Source organism: Rhinatrema bivittatum, chromosome 15 (assembly GCF_901001135.1).
Source record: "Rhinatrema bivittatum chromosome 15, aRhiBiv1.1, whole genome shotgun sequence".
NCBI lineage: Eukaryota > Metazoa > Chordata > Amphibia > Gymnophiona > Rhinatrematidae > Rhinatrema > Rhinatrema bivittatum.
Window position 1 is genome coordinate 57,006,062 of NC_042629.1, and position 27,176 is coordinate 57,033,237.

The following is a 27,176-nucleotide window of genomic DNA, read 5'->3' on the forward strand; positions in this document are numbered from 1 at the left end:
CATTCCAGCTTGTTCCTGTGTTCCAGTTCATTCTTGTGTTCCTGTTGAGCAATGAGACAGGCTAGGCAAGAAGAGGCAGGCTGGGAAAACAAGAACAAGCTTATCTTGTCGGGAGACGTATTCTTGTCCCAGTCTCATCCAGGTCTTCTGTGCGTCTTCATTCTTCCCTGGCTTGATCTTCTGGTATCAACCTCTTGCCTCGGACATGACCGCATTTGTTTGCCACCTAGAACTGACCTCTTGCTTTGGACCTGACATTTGCCTGCCACCTGGCTATGCTTACCTGCCGCCTACCCTCGGCTTCTCCAGTCTGCTGCCTGTCCTGACCCCAATGTGCCCTCGGACTCTTGCTCACCTGACCAGCCTAGGGACCCACCTAAGCCCTGCCGGCAGCTAGAACCCAAGGGCTTAACCTGTGGGGGGAGGCCGCTGGTATAGGTGAAGCTCCAGCTTGTCCCACTACAGGGCACGTTCGTCAGCTGTCAGCGAAGGACTCAAGTTCATCTGCCAAGGCAGCGCCACGATGCCACAGCACCAAGGGCTCACTTCCATGCCATAAGTCACACCATATATTTGTTATGCTGATACTTATTTCACGTTAAAGTAGGAATAAAACATTTTAATTTTTGAAGATACAGCTTATCTTACAGATCTGCTTTGTCTCTTACTGATACTACACACATCCAGCAGAGCTCTCTGCTTCAACGGCAAGGGAGAAGAAAAAGGGTTCGCACTCACAAAGCGGGGAGTAGCTGGCTTGTTACGGCGGTTACTACCCCAAACCAAATGTGCCTGATACTTCACTTTCCATGCATATCCAGCATGGCTCTCTGCTTCAACGGCATGGGAGAAAGACCGATACATCACGCATTTCCAGCATAGCTCTCTGCTTCAACAGCAGGGGAAAAAAAAAACAACAAAAAACTGATGCTTCACGCATATCCTGCATAGCTTCAACGACAGGGGTGAAGAAAAAAAGGATTCGCAATCACAAAGCGAGGAGTGGCTGGCTTGTTGCGGCGGTTGCTGCCCCGGACCAAGTGTGCCTGATACTTCACTTTCAATGCATATCCAGCATGGCTCCCTGCTTCAACGGCAGGGGAGAAGAAAAAACAACCAACAAGGGCTGTACAACATAGTCTGGGTAAAACAAATAAGCGTGGGTGTAGCTTGCTTGTCGCAGCGGTTACTACCCCTACTACCCCTAACTAATCAAGCTGGATATTTCACTTGGATGCAGCTCCATCACTGCTCTCTGCGTTGGTGGTGGGGGTGGAAGGAGAATAGAACAAAGAGCTAAGAGAAACAGATAAGTATGAGAGAAGGAATGTGTGAGGCTTGCTGGGCAGACTGGATGGGCCATTCGGTCTTCTTCTGCCGTCATTTCTATGTTTCTATGTTCTATAAGCAACCAGTGCCAGCCTACCTTTGAACCCCCAGCCCACCAGGAAAGCTGGGGGTTCAAAACTAGTGGAGATAGCAGCTGAATATGGACCCCATTAGAACTATCTGGCTAACGTAGTAACATAGTAATTGATGGCAGATAAAGACCAATGGTTCATTAAGTCTGCCCAGCAAGTTGCTTATGGTAGTAACTGCCACACCAGGCACCTACCCTGCAATTACACCCTCACCTCCCAATGCCTTTTAAGGGTAGCAACTGCCGCTCCATGCATGTTAGCCCCTATGCCTTCCATTAAGGGTGGTAACTGCTGCTCCATGCACATTACCTCTCCTCACATGCAGAAACAATACACTAGTTCTTCACTCCTACTGTCTAACCTCTATGAATCCCATGCCCTCTTGAATTCCAATACTGTTCTTATCTTCACAACCTTATCTGTGAAGAAATATTTTCTGATATTGGTTCTTAGTCAACCCCTCTGGAGTTTCATATCATGACCCCCTAGTTCTACAGTTTCCTTTCCATCGGAAAAGATCTGAAGTTTGTGCATATATTTCTTGCATGTATAGTTATACTGAATGTAAGCATGAATGATAGCTATGTGCAGGTCCACAGTTTGTACTGTTGATGTGCAAACATGAAGATGAGATGATTAAAAGAGTGGATTATGCGGTAAGTTAGAATGTCTACAAGAAGAGGCAAGGTCGGACAAAGCACTTTTAAAAACAGATAAGTACCACAATCTGTTGCAGAGAAAGCAGTGCTGCCTCTTCCCTTTCTCCTGTTTTAATAGAAACAATCCCCCCTCCAGCTTCCATCCCTCCCTCCCCCCTCCCTTCCCCACACTAGTTTATTTATTATGCCTCAAGTTCATTTATAAACACCTTGCCTTGGTCCACTTGACCCCCTTTATTTTCTATCCTATTTCCGCCCTTGTTCCTTCATCTCCCTGTTAAATGTAACTTTTACTTTCCTGTCTAATTTTATAATGTTATTTACCCCGTTCATTGTAAACCGATTTGACATGCAAATAAATGTCGGTATATAAAAGTTCTAAATAAATAAATAAATACCACTGTTCCTTGTCTGCTTATTATAGTAACAGTCCTGAGGTGGGGAGCTATGCACCAAGATTCCTACCAGAACCATGAATCATGGATTCTAAATCCATCCACTTATTGATAGCCACTGCTCTCCTCTCCAGGGGCTGTGAATGCTATCTTTGCAGCATCCCCATGGTGTGGATGTTAAGAGAAAAAGTATTTTAGCTGGTCTTGAATCAAGATTTGCACTCTTTGGAGCTAGTACATTATATGTAAAGTCACAGAATGATTCTGAAAAATCCAGGCTCAGACTACTGATAGGATTCGGATTCGTCTTCAGAGGTTTCAAAAGGTATATTGGGACACCAGGAAGGTGTTCCCAGCATTTAGACAACAAGAAGGCCAAATGACAGTGTAGGATCCCAGTGGAAGACCCATGAGATCTTAATCCTAGGTATACTGATGTTATGTGATGTGAAAGTCTTGAAGCTCAATGCATAATTAAGCTCTGGAATTTGTTGCCAGAAGATGTGGTTAGTGCAGATAGTGTAGCTGGGTTTAAAAAGGGTTTGGATACGTTCTTGGAAGGGAAGTCCATTAACTGCTATTAATCAAGTTGACTTAAGGAATAGCCATTTACATATGTGATGCCTTCAGTGGAGGTCTACGATCACACATAAGAATATGCCATACTGGGTCAGACCAAGAGTCCATCAAGCCCAGCATCCTGTTTCCAACAGTGGCCAATCCAGGCCATAAGAACCTGGCAAGTACCCAAAAACTAAGTCTATTCCATATTACCGTTGCTAATAGCGGTGGTTATTATATAAGTCAACTTAATTAATAGCAGGTAATGGACTTCTCGTCCAAGAACTTATCCAATCCTTTTTTAAACACAGCTATACTAACTGCACTAACCACATCCTCTGGCAACAAATTCCAGAGTTTAATTGTGCATTGAGTGAAAAAGAACTTTCTCCAATTAGTTTTAAAAGTGCCACATGCTAACTTCATGGAGTGCCCCCTAGTCTTTCTATTATCCAAAAGAGTAAAAAACTGATGCACATCTACCCATTCTAGACCTCTCATGATTTTAAACACCTCTATCATATCCCCCTTCAGCCGTTTCTTCTCCAAGCTGAAAAGTCCTAACATCTTTAGTCTTTCCTCATAAGGGAGCTGTTCCATTCCCTTTATCATTTTGGTAGCCCTTCTCTGTACCTTTTCCATTGCAATTATATCTTTTTTGAGATGCGGCGACCAGAATTGTACACAATATTCAAGGTGCGGTCTCACCATGGAGCGATAGAGAGGTATTATGACATTTTCCGTTTTATTCACCATTCCCTTTCTAATAATTCCCAACATTCTGTTTGCTTTTTTGATTGCCGCAGCACACTGAACCGACGATTTCAATGTGTTATCCACGATGATGCCTAGATCTCTTTCTTGGGTCGTAGCACCTAATATGGAACCTAACATTGTGTAACTATAGCATGGGTTATTTTTCCCTATATGCATCACCTTGCATTTGTCCACATTAAATTTCATCTGCCATTTAGCTGCCCAATTTTCCAGCCTCACAAGGTCTTCCTGCAATTTATCACAATCTGCTTGTGATTTAACTACTCTGAACAATTTTGTATCATCTGCAAATTTGATTATCTCACTCATCGTATTTCTTTCCAGATCATTTATAAATATATTGAAAAGTAAGGGTCCCAGTACAGAACCCTGAGGCACTCCATTGCACACTCCCTTCCACTGAGAAAATTGTCCATTTAATCCTACTCTCTGTTTCCTATCTTTTAGCCAGTTTGTAATCCACGAAAGGACATCACCACCTATCCCATGACTTTTTACTTTTCCTAGAAGCCTCTCATTAGGAACTTTGTCAAATGCCTTCTGAAAATCCAAGTACACTACATCTACTGGTTCAGCTTTATCCACATGTTTATTAACTCCTTCAAAAAAGTGAAGCAGATTTGTGAGGCAAGACTTGCCTTGGGTAAAGCCATGCTGACTTTGTTCCATTAAACCATGTCTTTCTATATGTTCTGTGATTTTGATGTTTAGAACACTTTCCACTATTTTTCCTGGCACTGAAGTCAGGCTAACCGGTCTGTAATTTCCCAGATCTCCCCTGGAGCTCTTTTTAAATATGAGGGTTACATTAGCTATCCTCCAGGCTTCAGGTACAATGGATGATTTTAATGATAGGTTACAAATTTTTACTAATAGGTCTGAAATTTCATTTTTTAGTTCCTTCAGAACTCTGGGGTGTATACCATCCGGTCCAGGTGATTTACTACTCTTCAGTTTATCAATCAGGTCTACCACATCTTCTAGGTTCACCATGATTTGGCTCAGTCCATCTGAATCATTACCCATGAAAACCTTCTCCAGTATGGGTACTTCCCCAACATCCTCTTCAGTAAACACTGAAGAAAAGAAATCATTTAATCTTTCCGCGATGGCCTTATCTTCTCTAAGTGCCCCTTTAACCCCTCGATCATCTAACGGTCCAACTGACTCCCTCACAGGCTTTCTGCTTCAGATATACCGTATTTAAAAAAGTTTTTACTGTGAGTTTTTGCCTCTACGGCCAACTTCTTTTCAAATTCTCTCTTAGCCTGTCTTATCAATGTCTTACATTTAACTTGCCAACATTTATGCATTATCCTATTTTCTTCTGTTGGATCCTTCTTCCAATTTTTGAATGAAGATCTTTTGGCTAAAATAGCTTCTTTCACCTCCCCTTTTAACCATGCCGGTAACCGTTTTGCCTGCTTTCCACCTTTCTTAATGAAAAATGAAATACTCTGGTGGTTACAACTTTCCTGGATACAAGAGGGTGCTCTACTGCACATACTACCATACCAGGTAGTACTAATTACTAGTGCCTCAACCTTAGGTTGGGGTGCACACATAGGGCATTTGAAGACAGAAGGTTTCTGGTTAGAGCAAGAAAGTCACTTTCAATCAATTTACTGGAACTCAGAGCAATAAGCTATGCCTTACAAGCCTTTCATCATATCCTCAAGCTCAGCAGAGTTTTTCACCCACACAAATGGTCATTAAGCCAAGACATGGTCAACCAACTCTTCAAGTTGCCTTTGGATTGACCTATTTGCATTGGAGAAGAATCGAAAGTTAAACCGATTCTGCTCCATTCAACCGAACAACCGTTTGCTAGCACACAGCAAAGGCTTGAAAAATTGGGTATATAACAACTAAAAAGCATGCGATGGTCAATGGTATGAATGTTTGTGTTTGAATCAGTTTCAGATTAATCTGTAAATTGTAACTAATTTTAATGTGAGATTGAAATGATTGTCTACTATATCTTCTATATGATGTATTTTTTTTAGTTAATAAGTGTTAAATATTGTAAACAGATATGATGGCTATAGCTAAATACCAGTATAAAAAAAGTTTTTAAATAAAAATAAATAAATCCCTTCCAAAAAGTCCCAGATGCTTTTCTAATACCTTGGATCACAGGCCTCATGTATGCATTTCCTTCAGTAACACTCATATTCAGAACAATACAAAAACTAATGTGAAAACAAGCCAGAACAATACAAAAATTAATGTAAAAATAAGCCAGTTCAGCATCTCATGCAACTGTCCTCAAAGGCCCCAATTCATCTAGAGAACCACCCTTCTCTTCTTTCCCAAGAAGACAGCACTCTACTACACTCCATGTTACCATCCGTCAATTTGACGACATGAATGTTTAACATACAATCTTAAAACAATGCTGCTCTTGTTTCCTGTGTTCCAGCCTTGCCTCATCTCTCAAGCCCAGCCTTGGACTGACTCCTGCCTCTGACCCTTACCTGGACACTGACTATTTTAACTTGCGGCCTGCCTCTGACCCTAGTCATGGCCTTGGATAGACTTCTATGCTATAACCACAGAGAGAGACTTTCGCATAAGACCTGCTGGCCCCTGGAAGCCAAGGGCTCAACCCAAGGGGAAAGGGATTGGTAACAGGTAAAGCTCCTAGTCAGCTTCTTCTCTGCATAGCTCCGCCAGCTATTGGTGGGAGCCTATGGGGCCTGTCCCATAGGTGGAGCCAATCTCGCCATAGCAGCAAGGGTCCACAGATCTTACAGATTGCTGAGGCCATGGACTCGGCAGACCTGAACTTGCTCTAGGCTATTTCAAGCCTGGCCCAGCATGTGCAAGAACAGCAGGGGGTCATGAACTAGGTAACTGTTCTGCTTGAAAGACTTGCGATTCATATGAATGCCCCGATGCTGATGCCGGTACTGGCACCTCTTCCAGCAGCTTCACCTACTCCCCACCTTGTGCCTCTACCTTGACCAGTCCCACAACTCTGTCCGCCACCACGCTGTCAGGGGGATCCCAAAGATCGCCGCAGATTCAATCAATCAATGCTGCATGTATTTTGAGCTGCAGTCCAATCTCTTTCCCATCAATCGGCCCAAGATGACTTACATCCTTTCGTTGTTAAGCAGTACGGCAGTAGCCTGATCCTCTCCCATATGAGAACAAGATGACTGTCTGCTCCAGTCTCTCAGACTTCCTCCAGAAATTTTGACTAGTCTTCAAAAAACCCAGTCGGACCTCCTCCTTGGCAGCTGACCTGTTCCGGATTCGGTAGGGCCCCCGAACTTTTGGGGAATGTGTCATAGTTCTGTACTCTTGCCTCTTAACTGCACTGGGGGAAGGACAATCTCACCACCATCTTCTGGCAAGGCCTTTCCGGTAGAATCAAAAGATGAATTTGCTGGCAGAGATGTTCCCAATTTGTTGGATGCCTTGAACTCATTGGCTTGTCACATTGATCATCACTTCCACGAAAGGGCTCAGGAAGTAAAGTTACCCAGCACCTGCGTGTAGTGGCACCCCATTTCCAGTCACCTATGACCTCAGGGTCATCTCCAGAATCCAAAAGTATCAGAAGAACCCATGCAGCTGGGCCAAGTTAAGCTCTCCGAAGAAGACAGCTGGGCCTGTGACTATACTACACCGGCCAAGGACATGCGCCATCACAGTGTCCTGAGAAATCCGGAAACTCCTGTGCCTAGGTTTCATTGGGGAGGCAACCCTAGGCCGGAACCTCTCCTCCTCACAACTACTTGTTCCCATCTCCTGAGCATTGCCTGCTGGATACAGAGGCCTTCTTGGATTCTGGAGTAGGAAGAAATTTCATTGACCAAGCCCTGGTTTGTAAACACCAGATTCCTACCACCATCTTGGAACACGCAGAAGCTATCTCCTCGGTATACAGAGATCCTCTTCCAAGATGTCTCTCAGTGATTACAGTGCTTCTCACCCTTCGGACTGGCCTTCACCAAGAGACTATTTCCTTTTATGTGATTCCCCGGGCCGTGAATCCGGTTATCCTCTGGTATCACCTGCTTCAACAACACCAGCCAGACATCCACTGGCAGTCTCTGGAACTGACATATTGGGGCTCCTCCTGTTTTGCCACTTGTCTCACACAACCATTTTCCCACCAGCCCACCTGACTCTGGCTGCCATTATACCAGAACTTCCACCTCAGTTTGCTGAATTTGCTGATATATTCTCGAAGCAGAGAGCTGAAACCCTACTCCCACAACACTCTTACAACTGTATCAACCTTCTTCCAGACAAGGTACCCCCGCAGGGAAGGTACCCCTGTTATCTGTTCCAGAGACCGAGGCCATGAGTCTGTACATCAAGGAGAAATTGGCAAGGGGCTTTATTCAGCCATCTTCTCCCACTGAAGTGGGTTTTTTCTTTGTGGGCAAGGATGGCACCCTCGGACCCTATATTAACTACTGGGGCCTTAGTGCCATCATAAAAAGAACTGGTACCCTCTACCTCATCTCTGAGCTCTTTGATCGCCTGAAAGGCACCAAGGTCTTTGCCAAGGTAGATCTACGGGGAGCATGCAATCTCATTCACATCAGAGATGAAGATAAATTGCAGGAGGACCTTGCAAGACTGGGCATCCATATGCCAGATGAAATATAATGTGGGTAAGTGTAAGGTGACACATATAGGGAAAAATAACCTATATTCCTAGGTTCCAATTTAGGAGTCATCACCCAGGAAAAAAATCTGGGAGTCATGGTTGATATTATATTGAAATCTTTGGCTCAGTATGCTGTGGCAGTGAAAAAAGCAAACAATGTTAGGAATTATTAGGAAGGGAATGGTAAATACAAGGGAGAATGTCATAATGCCTCTATCACTCAATGGTGAGACCGCACCTGGCATACTGTGTACAATTCTGATCACCGCACCTCAAAAAAGATTTAGTTGTATTGGAGAAAGTACAGAGAAGGGCGACCAAAATGATAAAGGGCATGACGGTTCCCCTATGAGGAAAGGCTAAAGAAGTTAGGACTGTTCCGTTTGGAGATGGTTGAGGGGGGAATATGATTAAAGTCTACAAAATAACGAAAGGACTTGAATGGAGAAATTTGAAACTTATTTATTCTTTCGAATAATACAAGGACTAGGGGGCACTCCATGAATTAGCAAGTAGCACATTTAAAACAAATCAGAAAAAATGTTTTCACTCAATGCACAGTCAAGCTCTGGAATTCGTTGCCAGAGGATGGTTAGTGCAGTTAGTGTTGCTGGGTTTAAAAAAGGTTTGGATAAGTTCCTGGAGAAGGCCATATACTACTATTAATCAATAGGAAAGGGCCAGTTTGTTGCCGGCATTCGTAGCATGGGATCTGTTAATGTTTGGGTACTTGCCCGGTACATGTAACTTGGACTGGCCACTGTTGGAAACAGGATACTGGGCTTGATGCACATTTGGTCTGACCCAGTATGGGGCATATCATGTTATGTTCTTATTCTGATTTTTAATTTTTATTGTTTTGATGTTTGTTTAAATAGCGGCATATTAAATTACTGCTCTCCATTCTCTCATCATGGGCCACATCTCTTTTGCACTCTATTCACAGCCTTCTCCCTTCAAACTCATGCTTGATGCTGTCATCTCACTCCTCCTCTCATTTTACACTCTTGCTCTGTCTTCTCACTGCACCCTCCCCACCTCTCTTGCTCTCTCTACTTACTGCCCCCTCCCCCCCAACAAACGCGCTTCCTTCTTTTGAGCCACATTATTGCTCTTTCCTCTCACTGTCATCCACATCCTCTCTCGCTTTCTCTTCTTCCCCTTGTTTTCCTGGCTCAAGGATAGCTGCACGCGGTCTGCCTCTGTCATTCCCCCCCCCCCCCATTATCTCCTCTGGCCATGGCTGCAGACTGCAACCGCAGGATCCCCACCTCTCCCTGCTGATTGTCTGGTCAGCGTAGAGGTAATCAGGGGCGGGGGGCCGAGATACACTTATTCCCAGGCTGAACCCTTATTCCCCTTAATACTTTCTCGTTGCTACCTAAACAAAAAAAAATAATGTATATATGTTTCTTCCCGTGAACTGAAGCAGATTACACGATTTACACCTCCCTCGTCAGACCGAACCGCAACATTCACATTCAAGCAGTTCAAGGGAAAGCCGACCCGCTCCCGTCGCGATGAAGGGGAGGGGGAGGGGGAGGGGGCGGGGGCGGCTGGTGACCGCTGCGCTGTAAGGCGCATGCGCAGGACGGGGCGGAGGCGGTGGATGACTGCGGTAGTAACAGTAAGGGGAAGAGTTTGCAGCAGTTGTTTGATGTAGAAACTTCTGGACGCGCAGCAACCTAGAAGAAGAGTCGGTACTCACAGAGGGAAAACATACAAAATAATAATAAAAAAAAAAATGGACAGTCACATGGCATCTTGCCATTTTCTCTCGGTTTAAATAAACCCATAAGGCACAAAAATACTTAAACGTGGATTATATAAATGGTGGAATAAATGAAATTCTTCCTGGCTGTTAAAGGAACCTACAGTAATTTTTTTTTCATCCTAGCTATGCTGTTTTGATCTAAGGTCCTCTTTTTTCCATGAAAAGTTTGGGGTTTTGTTTGGTCCTGGCTGGAATTGTTTGAATTTGTGGCTTCGTTTTTTTTTTTGTTTCTTTTTTTTTTGTTCGTTAACCCCCACCCGTACGTGGAAATCCGCTCTGGAGGAAAAATTTAATAAAACCACGATGCGGAGGTGTGGATTATAGTGTAAAAGCGGGTTTTCCTCTTGCCAGTTTGTTTTCTCCTTTATGATAGTGTAAGGAATGAGACGGGAAAAAGAAAAGGTAAAAAAAAAAGAAATATATATGTGGCCGAAATTAGAAATTAAAACAGTGTGTTTATGTGCAAGGAGAAGAAACAAGAGGGTTTTTGTTTTTTTTAATTATTCAAGTTGTCTATATAGGAACATCTTTTTATTGACGTTTCCGCTGCTTATTTTAAGCAAAGGAAAAAAAAAACCCCCACCGTTTTCGCTTCCTTTGTCTTTTTTCCTCCCTCCCTGTGGATGCCATTTTGTGGCGTCTGGAACATTCGCTGGCATTCGAGCCGCCATTTTGTGAAGAGGAGTTTGTTGGGGTTGGGCAGGGGACGAGAAGCAGGGCCGGGCGATGTGACTGAGTTATGTATGCGCGGTACTAAGTGCTTGTTCCTTTTTTATTTGTGGAAATTGAAAATAATTAGCCATATTTTTTTTTATTATTGTCGTCTTCTCATAAAATATAAAACACATTTAGTGTTTCTGTAAAATTATAGAATGTAAACGAAAGTCCTCTTGTCAACTGAAATCAATTACTAAAATCGGGATCACTTGATTTAAACGGAGAATATTTACAGAAGCTGTGGTAAACAGACCTGTACATTCATTATGGTAACACTGGTATAATAACGATGTTAAAAATGAAGAACTAAGTAATAAAGACATTACATTTTTTTTTTAATTAAATCTTAATAGTTGACATTTGAGCGGCAGTCATGCAACAAACAATAGTCTGTTGTATTTGAGTGTATAAGGGTTAAATTTCTAATTTTATACATAAATATATTTCACAGTACTAGCGTACAGTTGATTAATACTTATATATTAAACATTTAAAACCACCGATTATATAATAAGTAAAACATTTTAGAAATCTCTGTAACAAAGAATCAGTGTTCATTTTGCACCTGTGTAGCTGAGGTCATGAAATTTGTCATCCCTGTTTTTAAATCACTGAATACTGAAGAAACATTGTTACAACGTGGAAGCTAACTCATAATAAATTATTTCTGAAAAGCCCATGATTTTATAACTTTTACAAATATGGAAATACACATGAAAAGAGAACATATTTATCAGGGATTATTTAAAAGGGTTTTTTTCAGGTCATGTTAAAAATGTGGACGAAATGAATTCGTATACAGTATAATCTGTGTTTTCTTAGGTAGGAACCCAGTTCTCCGAGTTAAATGCAGATAGAACAATGGGCTTAAAATGTAACCTATCCATGGATGGGAACAGAAGAGCCCATGGATTGTTTCTCAGAATTTTGGGGGCAATATTAGTTGTACATTGTAAAAAAAAGTAACTGGTGCACATCTATAAACAATTACATTTTCAGTCACAATCATTCTGTAATTTTGAATGATAGTTTACTGGAATTGGCTTCCAAAGATTTTGTTTTGTGGGGATTGTATGTTTTTCTTTGGGGGTTTTTTTCCTGTTATAAGCTGCTTTTTTGATTTATTTTTAAGATTTTTCATTAATCATATCCAAAAAAGGGTAGCTGCTTAAGGCTCTGTTAAAGAAAAATTAATGACCAGCAGTTGTATTAAAACAGAAAGGCAAACACATGACAAAGATAGTATTTCCAAATTGTGGCCCCCCCTAACTGAGTGTTAGCTTCTTCAGATTGGACTTTGCTGCTACTTAGTTAACACAGGAAGGATATGATGAAATGGCAGCACTATAAAAGACAACAAACTCTAGCCAAGCTTGTATATTCCCTTCCAAAAAAAAAAAAAAGGTGTGTATACATATATAAAGGATTTTTTTTTTTTTTTGCTTGCTTGCTTGCTTCCAAGTTCTTGATGGAAAATATTGACTTCCTTTTCTAAACTTTAGAGTTCCATTATTTTTATAATGAGTAAGCACTAAATGCTGAAAGCATTAGTTATGTAATCACAGACTAGAGCCTCTGAGGCTTCTTTGCCTTTTCTCCCTGGTTTGCTAACATCCTTTAGAGCAAAATAAATATCTTTAAAGTGGAATATATTGCTCTTTTATTCTTGCTTCTTCCCAGTTTAATATAGAAACATAGAAATGACGGCAGAAAAAGACCAAAAAGACCTTTCAGTCTGCCCAGCAAGCTCCCACACTTATTTTCCCATACTTCTATTTCACCAACCACCAAGTTCAGGGCCCTTGTTGGTAACTGTTTGATTCAAATTTTCTGCCACCCCCTGCCATTGATGCAGAGAGTAATGTTGGAGTTACATCAAAGGAGAAGGATAAGGCTTAATGATTAAGGGTAGTAATCGCCACATCAAGCAAGTTACCCCGATGCTGGTTTACCCAGACTGCACAGACCAACAGGCTAAATGGCTGATTGATGTTACTTTTTAGATTAATGCCCACTATCTGTACTGTACGACTATATAGCCAGCCAGCAGAGTATTTCAGGCAGGAACAACAGGACTAGATAGAAGGCAGGCTTTGTTTTGTATGCTTAATACAGTGATTGGTACATTAAGCCTGGTAATCACTTATTTTTATCAAATCATCCATCCAGATTCCTTAAGCAGATAGAAAAACACATTGCCATAAGCACCTGTGTTTGCTGGAGAGCTGTATCCCTGGCTTAGCTGCGGTTTTTGCTTCTGTTTAGGCCCTAGTAGCTGCTACCCCACAAAAACAACACAGAAGAAAAACCTAGATTCCAGACAGCAGCACTTGTCTCCCTCTCCTCCTTCTCACTTCCCCTTCACCATGGATTGTAAGCCACTGATCTACACCATCTGTGGGGGCTGTGAGCAGAATTGCCCACAGTTTCTCTTTTCTTCTAGCCTGTGTGCTGTCTTGGCCTGCAAGAGACTAACACCACCTAACTGGTCACAGTATTGCCAATCTATCCATCAAAATAAAGCAAAGAACAAACTTATACTATCACGACATATTGGGGCTGATGCAATACCATGCACTAGCCAATGCACATGGCTTAACATGCAATTGGATGTGTGTCCATAACCTCCGATCCAATATGGGGATTAGTGCATCTAAATCACCACATAGCTAATAGCGCTCATCACATGTAAATTCATGTAGATGAGGCTATTAACTAATCCCTGTGATCCAATAAATTTTCCAAGTGGCCAGTGCCCCCTTGCAACATGGCAAATTTTACACCAGTATAAGATATATTAAAAAGGGATCTTCATACTAAGCACTAAGAATCTGAAAAATCCAACAGTCTCGTCAGTACAATCTGTTCTAGAACCTTTATCTGTGTTTGTGGACACCTGTCTGCATGTGTCAAGGACCCTACATATGCTACTTAAATGCATAGAATCTAGTTAATGCCAATTACCTTCTTGTAATTCTTGATATTCAATCATTATACACAAATGTTCCACAAAAAGAATCTTTAGCCATTATTGAAAAGATCTTAGAAAACCTACCTAGACCTCACCATGTACCAACATTTTTCATTTGTCAACTTGCAGAAATAGCTTTATCTAACAATTTTGTTTTCAAGGATGTTTTTTACTTACAAAAACACGGCATAGCAATGGGATCCTTGATGTCCCCTAGTGTGGCCAGTTTATATGTTGTGTATTTTGAAGAAAATCTGCTGTATCCTACTTCAATGTTTAAGAAAAATATTAGTGGATGGTCTAGATATATAGACAATATTTTTTTCTTGTGGTCAGCTTTGATAGGGGAGGTATAAGATTTTCTAATTTGGCTTAATTCTATGGATTCTCAATTACAATTTACAATTGCTTACCATAAGGATTGTTTATAGTTTCTAGATACTGCGATTTACAGAGACAATCAAACCATGTACTACAATATTTCATAAACCTAAAGATTGTAATTTCCTTCTTTTTAACAGCTTTCATCCCTACTCACTATGCTCAAATTTACCAGTGGGACAATTCCTTCGTTTAAGAATTTGCTCTAAAAAAGATTATTTCATTCAACAAGCTAATGAGCTGTGTCAAATATTTTTACAAAGAGGGTATCCCATGTGGATTCTAAAAGCCACTTATAAAAGAGCATTGAATGCACACAGATATTGGCTCTTATTAACTAGAGAGAGAAAGAACACCACACATTTGGTTTGTACCATACGTTTTTCTAATAATTCTCAAGGGTTGATCTCTATTACATGCAGACATTGGCATGTTTTACAATTACATCCAATTTCTTTTTGCATTTCCTTTAATTGCTTTTTCACGAGGAAGAAATTTGAGATATTAGTAAGATCAAGATTTGGTGTATTGGCTGACAATTTTTTGGAGTCAGGACATTCTCCATGTAGTCAATGTTCTCTATTCAGTACTACGAAACAATTAGTCTCATGGAAAGATCCTGCTTCAGATCATATTTTTTATTTAAAGGGACATACAGACTGCACATCTAAGAATGTGGTTTATGCTATCTGTTGTCCATGTAATTTAACTTTACATTGGACCTCCGAAGCATATGGTAAAGACATGACTCTTGGCGCATAAAAGTTGTCTTTTTTCAAAAAACAAGCATTGTCTTAAAATCACAAGTATTCAGATCTACAATGGTGGGTTATTGACCAAATATCAAATACTGGTGGAGAGTCAAATCTAGATCATAAACTTAATTTAAGAGAACAAGTTTGGATTTTTACCATGAATTCTGTGTCACAATTTGGTTTAAATATGGAAACTGACTGTTATTCACCGATTTAAAACATTTTTTTTTTCTATAACAATGAATGTCATGACCATTAGTTATCAACCAACTGAAAATTTTCTTTTTCAGTCAGTTGTGTATAAATTGGTGCAGTATTTCCGGGGCTGGGCTAGAAACCATGGAAATGATGAAGCTTATAAGTACGGCACGTATGCCTTTTTGCTTGCTGAGCTAAGTGCTAGTTTTCTTTTTGATAAGTTTTACACCATTGAAAAATCCTTTCTAAGATTCTTCCAAATAGTATCATGATACTAAGTAGGAGGAACCAAATCAGTATGGGATACATATATGGGTATTAAGGGAATTTGGAGAAGTTCCTACAGCTCCCTCTGGCTGACCTTTAGAGTCTGAAGTAGTTCTGGAGGACTGGAGATGAGTGGATGTGGTTCTTATTTATAAAAGCGAAAGTAAGGAGGAGGCTGGGAACTACAGGTCAGTTAGTCTGACTTCTGTGATGAGCAAATTAATGGAATTGCTGTTAAAACAGAATAGTGCAGTTTCTGGTATCCAGTGGATTGCAAGATCCAAGCCAGCATGGGTTTTACCAGAGTTTGAAAGATAAATCTTTCAAATTTATTTGTGCGGCTGACCAGAGAGTTGGCTCAAGGAGCACAGCTAGATGTATTGTACTTGTATTTCAATAAGGCCTATCACACAGCTCCTCATAGGCTACGTATAAAATACATTTTAATGCCCTTGGTATTGCCTATAAAGTTACTGAATTGGTTAGAAAGTGGTTGAGTGAGAAGTGACAGTGTAGTGGTAAATGGAGTTCACCCTAAAGAGGTGTGCCTCAGAGACTGTTCCTTGAACCCATTCTTTTCAACATTTTCATGAATGTCATTGCTGATAACACCAAAATCTGCAACAGAGTAGACTGCCAAGAAGGTGTGGAAAATATGAGGAATGAATCTGATGAAGCTTGAGGAATGGCGTAGGGCAGTGGTTCTCAACCTTTTTTCTACTGGGGCACACCTGGCAGATAATGCTTACAGACGTGACACACTGAACACTTGACCATCATGGCCCTAAATGTAAACATACTCTGCATCCACAGGAACTCCCCAAACAATGGATGCAGAGCAGAACTAGGATATTTCAAATACAGCTTGCTATATAAAAAAGATATTTTGATTCCGGTGCTCTCAGTAACAGAAACACAAACTCTCTTACTACCAGGCACATTGTAAAATACAAAACCTGGGGAAAAAAAAACCCCACTCAGCACATGTGTAGCAAATTTTCCATACCACTGCAACACTAATTCCAAGAACTCAAATACCAATATCCCTTCCTATGAAAAGGCAGCAGTGCAGCACCAACGCATGACCTATTGAGAAAGAGAAAATGCAACAAAGCAGATTGATACAAATCCCAACCTACTAACAGAATACCTCACCTCAGTCACACATACATCTGACCTTCACCAAATACAGAATAAAAGACCACAAATTACAAATGTGGAGACACAAACTGGAATGAACAGCTCAAAAGGCCACTCTGCATGCAGTGCAAAATTGGAGAGCTAGAAACAGAAATACATATCCTCCTACACTGAGCAAAGTACAAAGATAAAAGAAACGCACATTCCCCAAACTGACATATGGTTCTTGCACCTCATCACTCCCCATCCATGCCTCCATCATCCTTCACTTTTCCCAATTACTTTCTTTCAATCATCTGCTCACACTCACATCCCTGCCCAGCATTCCTGACACCCCCCCCCCCCAATATCCTCTTCCTTGTGCTCTCTCTCCCTCCCTGCCCAGCTACCCCAACCCCCTGTTTCCCACCCCATCCTGTTCAGCAGCCCCACACTCCATCTCCATTCCTCCTTCATCTTTCCAGCATCCCCAACCTTTCTCCCACCCTCCACAGGGTGAAGAGATCAGCAGCAGCATCACTCCCAGACTCAGCAAGGGAAGATAAAGTTTGTGTCCTATCAAACCCAGAACAGCAGGTGCTGGCAATGTCTCATTCTGATCTGGGTGAAGGCAGAAACAGCCTCCCACTGGGCCAGAAAGAGGAGAAGGAAGTGAGAGTAGCTTCCCATCAGGCCCAATGTAAGAAGTCAACCAACTCCCACCTGGGCTGGCCCTGCGACACACCTCCCGAGACCTCGTGTCACACCAGTGTGTCCAGACACACCTATTGAGAACCACTGCAGCTAAGATTTAATGTTAAAAAATGTGGAGTTATGCATTTAGGATGCAAAAACCCAAGGAAGAGGATGAAATTCTTCTACGCATGAAAGAAGAGATGGCTCTGAGGGTGGTTGTATCCGATGATCATAAAGTGACCAAACAGATGGATAAAGCAACAGCCAGAAAGATGATTAGCTGCATAGGGAAATGAATGGTAAGCAGAAAAAGGGAAGTGATATTTCCCATGTAAAGATGCCTGGTGAGACTTCCTTTGGAATAGTGTGTACAATTCTGGAGACTGCCTTCAAAATTATATAAATCAATTTTAAGCCAGTCCAGAAGGAGGGATTGGTCTTCAATCTAAGGCATATGGAGACAGACTTCAAGATCTAAACATATGAAGGTCCATATTCAGACACAGTCCAGCTAGCAAAGTTAGCCAGATAAACTTTGGAGGTATATTCAATAGTGAAACTTAAAATTAGCTAATTATAGCCGCAAAACTTTAGGATAGCTCTTTAGCCTGACCAGACTTAGCCAGCTTAGTCATCTTCTTAACTTTATAGATTAGAATTAGCCAGCTAACTTAACCGGCTAACTCAACTCCTCCCAGTTACACCCCTGGAGCGCCCATAACTTCGCCGGCTAAATTTTAGTCGGTTATCTTATTAGCCGACTAGAATTTAGCTGGAGAAGTGCCCAAATATTCATTTAATGCCCTATAGCTCCCAATTTATTGTGATGGTTTAGATGTTCCAGATCCCCATTTATATTATTTATCTGCAGGATTGGTGGGAATCGGAGGGGCCCTGGGAGGGGATCCTGCACACTCTTGGTTGGAAATGGAGAACTCTCAGGCTCTAGGACCCAGACTAGTATCACTTTCAGACTACTCCCATACCAGAATCTGTAGAAGTAACCAGATTATAGCACATACTATAGAAATATGGCACTAGACCAATAAACCTTTGAAAAAATGGGCCTGAGCAATTTTCCCCTCACTTGTCATTGATTAACAACTCCCAGTTGTCTATGGTCAGTTTTTCTTTGGATGCTTGGCATTGGAATGATAAAAGTCTCAAATTTCTAGGACAGATATGGAAAGGGGATAACCCAGTTATTTACAGAATTAGTGGAGGAATTCAATATTCCAGCATATTCACATTATTTGTTTCTGCATTTACCCAAAGATATCTTAGAGGTGAGAGATTAGATCATGGGGGGATTGAGCTGGAAAGGATTCTCACAAAGAAGGTAAATATATTTTCACTGCTTTATTGTTAGTTTGTTTGTTCAAAAATAAATTAAGAAAAAGGCTAATATTATAGTGCACCATTCCTTGGATACAGGCCATGAGACAGGTTTACAAGTGTGCACGGTTCTCCGATCAGGAGAGCTCATTACTGTACAAATCCTGATTGACTCCTTCAGGATTAGTGTATGTACTCAAATATATTACTACAGCGCCACAAACTGCCACTGGTATGTGCTGGCTTCGCACAAAGTGTTAGCTAAACCCCCTTTAGCAGCGTTTTCACGAGAGGCAGATATTCAGGATCAAGTGGTGCATGCCATGTTTAATGTAAACCTCCCTGAGGGGACCATGCTGCGTTATTCATGTAAGTACCGTGATTTCTGTGCAAATACAGTAGAAGGTACAGAATTGGGACATCTAGTAACAGGACATAAAAATTGAAAGAAAAATATCTATTATAGACTGTAATTCAAATTTTGTGGTATATGCTTTAATATACCCATCTTTTAAAGGTACATGTAGGTGGCACAACAAGAGCTATTGGGGTGCGCCTTATTGAACACTGGAGTCACTCAAGCACAGCAAACCTGAATGCCCTTATAGTTCATTATTTCACGGATTCACAACAACACTCCATGAGATTAAAATGACCTGTTTTGGAACAGGAGTATCCAGATCCATGAGGCAGTGAGAGGGAAGCTTGTTTAAAGTTTAGGGAGCAATTCTGAATCTATACTGTTCAAACAGCTGCACCCATCATACTTAATTAGGAGTTGGACTGGTACTCCATAATACAATAACCTACACCCATAGCCTTCTATAGAGAATTAGCTTAGTATGCAAGTGTTTATGGTTTAATGAGATTGCATTGTTGCTAATGTTTCCAGGGCTAATTTTAAGTCATACTGATTTATAAAAGAAGTGCAAAGATAATGCCAGTATTGAACCACGGGATCACTGCTTAAGCGTTGTGGACATGACCAAGAACAAATTTTGAAATGCATCAGTTTGTTTCTGCTTTACAGAGTAGATTATATGTTGCAGCTCTGTCAGTTAAGCGATTTTATGTACACTAAAAAAAGTTTAAACAAAATAAGTAAAGATTTTGAGGGACATCGTGATAAAGAGGATGTGATGATTTAATTGAAGCATCATTACAAGCATACGTACAAATGGTACTTCCATACGCAATATTCCTATCACTTTTTATTCATCTTTTTTGTATAAGAGTCAGTAAGCAGCAAGTAATTATCAAAATGATTGCAAATGTGTAGTTAGTTCCTGTTTCACTATGAAGGTGGAGAATTTGTATTATTGTTATTTAAGGCAGCGGTTCTAAACGGATGTGTTGGGACACACACTGGTGTGTCACTAAAATTTGAAATAGATGCAAACCTAAGGTTTTCTACAAGAGCCACATGTGCCTGCTGGCTGAGGAGAGCGCAGAGCAGGGAACCAGTTACTTGAAATGCCAATAGCTGCTCTCTGTTGCTGTTTTTCCTCCCACCCCAGTGATCATGCTGTCTCAGCCCTCCCCTCTCCCCCCAGTGATCATGCTGTGCCACTACCAGCCCAGTCTGGAAATGCTGCATACTGCTGTCTCCCCTATGGCCAAGATCACCACTTGCCAAAAGCCTGGCTCAGAAATGTGAGGTCCTGATCCCTGCCCTATGGCTGCAATCACCACCATTGCTAGCTGCAAGGAAGGAGGAGATACTCAAGGCACACTCCCCATTTTCCTCCTCCTGCAGGCTCTGAATGGAGTTTTAAAGGGAGGGAGCAGGTATTGAAAGGGAAACGAGAGAGGAGGTAAGCCTGGAGATCATGAGCAAGAGGATGAGCCTGTTGCAGTGTTGTTGCTACTGGAGAAGGGGGACAAGTGCTTTGCCCCCCCCCCCCCCCCCCAAAAAAATGGCTTGCAGGATTAAAATTAGGTGGGGATTTGGGGACAGGAGCTAAGAGACTGAAGGAATTAAAGGGATAGTGGGTTCTAAGCGATTGGTTGGCAGGGCTTCATTTGTAGTCAAAAAGGAAGTGGAACTGTGGAGGAGTGTGAGATGGGCGAGGCCAGGGCAAAGAGGCAGTACCAAAGCTGGGTATGAACTCTCTCTCACACATGTATAACATTCTTCACAATATGCTCGATGAGCACTGGTAGGTGACGCACAGCTGGGGGCTGCGGATGTAGGATCACTGAGGTAAAGAGGAAAATGGACTCTTTCCCCTTAACTCCCTCTTCCTCCTTTTCCTCTCTGTCCTGGTGAGCCTGATCCTTCATCCCCAGCTCCTCCCAAAATTCCCCAGAGGTCCAGGACCTCCTCCCCCCAATGGTCCTAAAGCCCCTAAGGGCCTCATTTTCCAATATCGCAGTGGTAACGCATGAGGGGGCGTGTCCTATGCAAATAAGGCATTTTTCGTGCAGTGGGGAAACATCGCCGCACGCGATGTTTTCGCCATTCGCGGAACTGGAGTCGCAAATCGCGAAAACATCGTGCACCATGATGATTCATTGGTTGTTTTATCGTGGTGCACGATGTTTTCGCGAAAGTGTCCAGCCAGGAGTATCGCGGTCCACAATATTCCCAGACAGCCCGTTTCAGTATCCTCCAGGCCAGAGAGACTTCCTATAATGCCTATGTCCTAGACAGGTATTTGTATCCCTATGGGAGGCCCACCTAGTAACTCGAGGTGGGGATTAGGTAAGAATGTAGGGGGTTGGGGCCACTTTCACATTCAACATGAGACCTACAGAAAGAACAGTGGTCTCTAGTGAAGATTTGCTGGCCGGAGTGAGGAAACTCACTCCAAGAAGAGATTTGGGCAACGTTCTCTCCACCTAGCTTGCTGTTGCCCAGGTAGAGTGTCCATCAACCTAGGTGGAGACAACATTGTCCAAATCTCATCTTGGAGTGAGCTTCCTCACTCCGAAGGCCTTCAAATCTTCACAAGAGACCACTGTTCTTTCTGTAGGTCTCATGTTGAATGTGAAAGTGGCCCCAACCCCCTACATTCTTACCTAATCCCCACCTCGAGTTACTAGGTGGGCCTCCCATAGGGATACAAATACCTGTCTAGGACATAGGCATTATAGGAAGAGTCTCTCTCTCTCTCTCTCTCAATGTCGTGCACTGCGATAAACCTTTACTGCCCTCTAGCGCAGTATGTAACGCAAATGAAAGGGTTGTAGCTATTAGCCGCGATAGGAGCCGCGCTAACACTGCGGCTGTTTCGCCGCACACGATAACTGTTTCTCACTTTACATATGCTCCGCCCCCTGAATACCAAATTACAAATTTGCATTCGCAAATCGCGTTAACGGCTGTTAGCGCAATTTGCGAATTTATCGCGCGCGGTAAACTCCTTGGAAAATGAGGCCCTAAGTCTAACCCTCTATCCCTAGTGATCCTCGAGCCCCTCCTCTGCCTGGAAAAATCACCCTCTGCAGCAACTCTCTCTCCTTCCTCAGCCAGCAAAGTACAGGCCTCCTCTTCAAGCCAGCATCTTTGGGAGGGGAGCAGACTGGTGTGCACTGTGTTTTTCTCAGTCTCCTTAGACAGGGGTGTGGGACCTGGAATTCAAAAGCATGGTCTGCTTATTTGCCTCCTTGGGGGTAGAAGGGAGCAACGCCTTGTGTTTCTCCTTACTCACTCTCTTCTCCTTTCCTCCACCACTATACTAAATAGAAATGAGAAAAGAAAAGGAAAAAGTACAGCGAGGTGAGAACTCCCTCCCCCCCCTCAGAAACTTGCTGAGCAGAAACACCATCGGGGAGAAGACAAAGAAAGATCCCTCCCTCCCCCAATTATTCCACCTACATACTGACGCCCTCTCACCACAAGAACCAGCCAATGTTAAGTCTTTATATACATCGATATCTCATGAATGATCATCGTAAGAGATCTTCTTGTTCAAAACTCGTCCGCATGTTGTACCAACTAGTTTTATAATGCACCTTATGAGGTAGGCATTAACTAGAAATTATTTAATTTTTGAAGGGACTATATACCAACAAATATCTGGTACAGCCATGGGTGCCACCATGGCACCCTCTTTGGCGAATTTATACATGGAGAAGTTTGAAAAAGATTGGATAGAATGTTCCCCTTTTTTGGAACACATTAAGATATGGAAAAGATGATGTTTTTGTTTTGTGGTCAAGGTCAGTTCATGAACTTAAACAATTCCATGTACAGCTCAATACCTGTGAGAAAGAAATCCAGTTCAGAGATCTCCTTTCTTGATGTGCATATCTACAAGTCAGATGATGGCAATCTGGAAACTACTTTGTTTAAAAAAATGACGGACTGCAATATCCTTTTACAGTATGGGATTTTTCATCCTTCTCATTTAAAAGACAGCTTACCATATTCTCAGTTCCTTTGGAGAAGAAGGAACTGTACAAAAATCAGTGAATTTAAGAAGCATTCTCAAGATATGTGTTGTCAATTACTGGAACATGGATATCCTTATAAATTGCTTAGACTTTTTTTATACTTTATTAATTTTCACAAAATTATATGCAAGCATAAGCATCTTGTCTTGAAATATATTGAGAGATCAAAAAACTTTTCACATATTATTCCATTCATAAACCATACCTCTAGACTTACCACTAAATATCAGAACTATTTTCATCATCACTTCAAAGACAAATTAACATACTAATCTCTCAAAAATTAGTCCTCTCTCAGGACCTATTTACCAAGCTGTAGGAATTAAACACTAATATCACTTAAGAAATACCTACAGCGGGGACATTACTCGTTTTCGGGATCAATACATCTATCAAGTGGTTTTGTCACAATCTGAGAGGTACTAGTCACTAATGATTTCTTACTTAAGAAAGCAGAAAGCTGATCAGGGGTAAAGAAAACACACATTATACCTTGCAATTTTACAATACACTTACATGGAAATTTAAGTAGTAGCAATGCTCCTATTTCAGTTACTCTGGTTTTTAGAGAGAGAAACTGTTTCCTCCTCTTCTGAGTCGACCTGGAAAAATCCGTGAAGACACGAACTTTCATATTTAGAAATGTAGTTGAACTATTTCTAAAAAACATTTTCAAAACCCACTGTTTATCTGATTCCAGGAGAAAGAAGACATGTCTATAAGCAAGCTCATTTTGCTAATAGAGACATGCTGTTATCAAAATTAAGATCTAGAAGTAAGACAGAGGACATTATTAATTTTGTCACCAGATACAGCAGTTTAACCCCCAGTTTGGTCAGAATAATGAAGAAATATTTATCTACTCTGCAAATACATTCCTGTTTCAAAGACCTCAGTATTTGCACCTCTTACACACGCTAGCAATATTGACATCGGGGTTTTCAGCCTTATAACTTTCGGGACCTAGCTATGTGGCTGAAGGATCTGAGTCAATACGTTGTGAAAACAAGATAAGTTTATTATATAAAAAAATTTTAATAATGGACAATTGAATATTCAGTCCAATAGCATCTGGCTAACACCAGCTATATGATTTATAATTTGTGATCACACACAATGACCACATGAATAATTTCAATGAATTTCTTTCAAAAAAAGAAAAAACATTTTGGAAGTTGATTTTTTATGATAGAGTTGTAATAAAAGTATTAAAAGTGGAGGTCTTTTTTTAAGACCTGTGATTGAATTATCCATTGATATGCTTGTTGTGTTCCATAGAGAATGCATACATGGTTCTGAGGTCTTTTTCCTCCTTTTTTAAAGTATTCCTTGATGAATATCAATTCAATTTTGAAGAAGTTGTTGTGAAAGCAATTTACAATTTTGACTAGACTGTTTTGGGCTTTCATTTACCTGTTGCTATTGGAACAGTGTCTGGACTTGAAAACTGAACTATATGTTTTGGGTGGGATAAACCCCAGATAAAGGACCCAAAAGCGCGCACACAAACACACACAAAAAAAAAGACGACCCTTTGGCAACAGTCCTCCAAAATAGCTTATACTTCTGGGGGGGGGGGGGGGTGGGAAGCTTAGTTTGAAGACCCTTTTGCCTGTATCACAAGTACACGATTATTTGGTATATAGCACTAATAATCTGCAAAGTCTTCGATAGCAATAAACATGCTGGAAGCTGATTGGTTTCCAACTTCTTTTACTGACAGTTGATCAAATGGATGAAAAATATTGATTCAACCACTAAATATAAGCATGAAATCAATAGAAGGAAATTGCAAAACCACACTCAACATCTCCCTCATACCAAGATTAAACAAACAATCATGTGTTGCCATCATAATAGGCACTACCGATATATAATAAGGCAATAAAGGTTTAATCATCTGGCATAGTCCAAGTAACTTTTTAAATATTTTTTTTGCACATAAAACATCTTTTTATAAGGCCTACATTGTAATCCACATCCCGACATGGTCCACCTTTCGAAAACGAAGTTTCTGTATCAGGGGGTAATTCTTTCTGTGACCACTGGCAATTTATTTATAATCCAAGTCTGCATTCAGCTCAAACAATGCCAAGAGATGTTGGAGTATGAAAAATATTGATTACAGCTTTTTGATGTAATTCAGTTGATGTACATTTTTATTATTTTTCTAATCTGTGACTCTACTCTTCTAGTAATAGTCTTCAGAATTTGTAATAGCCAATTTCTTGTTAATTCAACTCCATCTCCCTTCCAATTAATCAAATTGAAGAAAGCTTAACCTTCTCCCACAGTTCTCAAAGCTCTGAATACCTTCTTTACATATTGCAATGGTTAGAAAATAGTTTCAATTATCTCATACCTCTTCAGTAGTCTTCAAGGCTCGCCTTCATTCCAGTCAGTTCCAAGTAGGTTCTGATCTTGCTCATCTCTTTCCAAATGAGTCTCACCTGGGACCACAATGGAAAGTCTTAGAAAAAATAAAATCTTCACCCCTTCTCCTTAGCAATGGATGAGAATCCATTCCTCTTCCATAATATAGCTACTCCTCGGGGTCTTTCTGGGCAAAAGACTAATACACCTTCAGATCCAATATAGTACTGAGATCCTGGGCCCTTGGGTTCTCAGTCAATAAGCACAAACAAAAACCTTACAAAAAAGCGGGAACTAAATGAGAGACAGGACGGATGGAAAAAAATTCCCTCAATCAACAATAGTTCTCCAAAACTCTGGATCAAAAACAGGGCCAAGACACTTTACCCAATCTCCGTGAAGATGACCCTCAGTGTTCTTTCCCATAAAACAAAAATAGGGACTTCACAAGCAGTGCTGTCCCTCAACAGGGTAATTCAAGAAAACCTGAACTGAGAATACACAACTAAAATCTAAAAGAAATCTACAACCTAAGCTTCCGGAAAGGGTTTATATATTGCTAGAACATGCCATCTGCTGCTCCCACATGGGGGGAATCAAAACCCCAATCTCTACTCACTAATTTCTCTGAACCTTCCCAGCAAGTTAGTACACTCCTTCTGCTAAGAAAAACCAAAAGGTTCCTTACAGGTACTGACTAAGAGAATTAAACAAATGTTATTGCATTCATTCCATGCAGCCATCTGAAATGCCTGAAAAAGCAGATTAACTGAATTAACTAAAAAGGATAACCTTACAGGCACCACAACTTTGACCACTGGGGAGGTATAATTGTGGAAATACTAATTGATAAACAGATTACACCTGCACTCAAGGATAAACTTGAGGGGCATGAGCAAGTTTGGGGGTATACTGAGTATTGCAAAGGACAGTACAGTCATTTTATTACATCAAATGGGGGAGAATTAGTTATCTGTTTAATTTATCTTTATTGTCTTAATGTTTGGTAAACTGTCTTGAAAATAAAGTTATTTAAAAAAAGTATCCTTTGCCTGAGACCCCCTTTCCCTAGCAACCGCCCTCCTGACCTTCCACAGTATCCTGTCTTTCTTTCCTTCCCCAGCGTCTGGCACCTGTCTTCTTCCTGCTCATTTCTCCCTCAGGTAACCGGAGTGGTGAGAGCTTTGAACACAACTTGTAATGGCAGCACCGAGGACAGTAGAGTAGTGGGGATTGGCATGATGGGTTCCCTGCTGTTCCTAATTGTCTGGTTGGCAGGGCTGGGTGTGGAGGGGAATTCCCATTAGCTCTGCTGCTCTGGCCCAGCATTGGGGGCTGATGCAAAAAAAAAAAAAAAAATCAGCGTGGAAAACAGGCGCTTAGTGTTGAGCGCCCACTTTCCTAAAAGCATGCCCAGCACCTTTCCTGGACCCGAGATTAAATATTTAAATGAGGGGTCGTGCCGCCGAGGAGGTGCTAGGGACAAATGTGCGCCCCTAGCGTTTCCTTGGCAGCGGGAGCCCAGGAGAGGTGGCTGTGAGTTAGGAAAATGGATGCTCAATTTTACGAGCATCTGTTTTCCTAACCTGTGCACAGCCATGGGATAAGAAAATGGACACTCGTTAATTGAACTTGTGACCTGGATTGGCCACGGTTCTTATGTAGTCAAGTAGCTGGATTCAATGCCCGTGACTGCATGGGTTCCAGAAGGAGCCTTTGTCCACGGCTTCTGGCCCCAGACTATCACTG

At 41.4% G+C, this 27,176-nt stretch overlaps 1 protein-coding gene across 1 annotated transcript in view; it reads right to left on the bottom strand.

The window, feature by feature from the left end:
• The window catches only part of SPEN (spen family transcriptional repressor), a 294,674-nt gene extending 268,336 nt beyond the window's left edge, over nucleotides 1-26,338 (bottom strand). Inside the window, exon 1 of the mRNA XM_029578482.1 lies at nucleotides 25,417-26,338. The gene's annotated coding sequence lies outside the window, so the exon portion shown is untranslated. The remainder of the gene's footprint in view (nucleotides 1-25,416) is intronic.
• Between the last annotated feature and the right edge of the window lie 838 nt (nucleotides 26,339-27,176).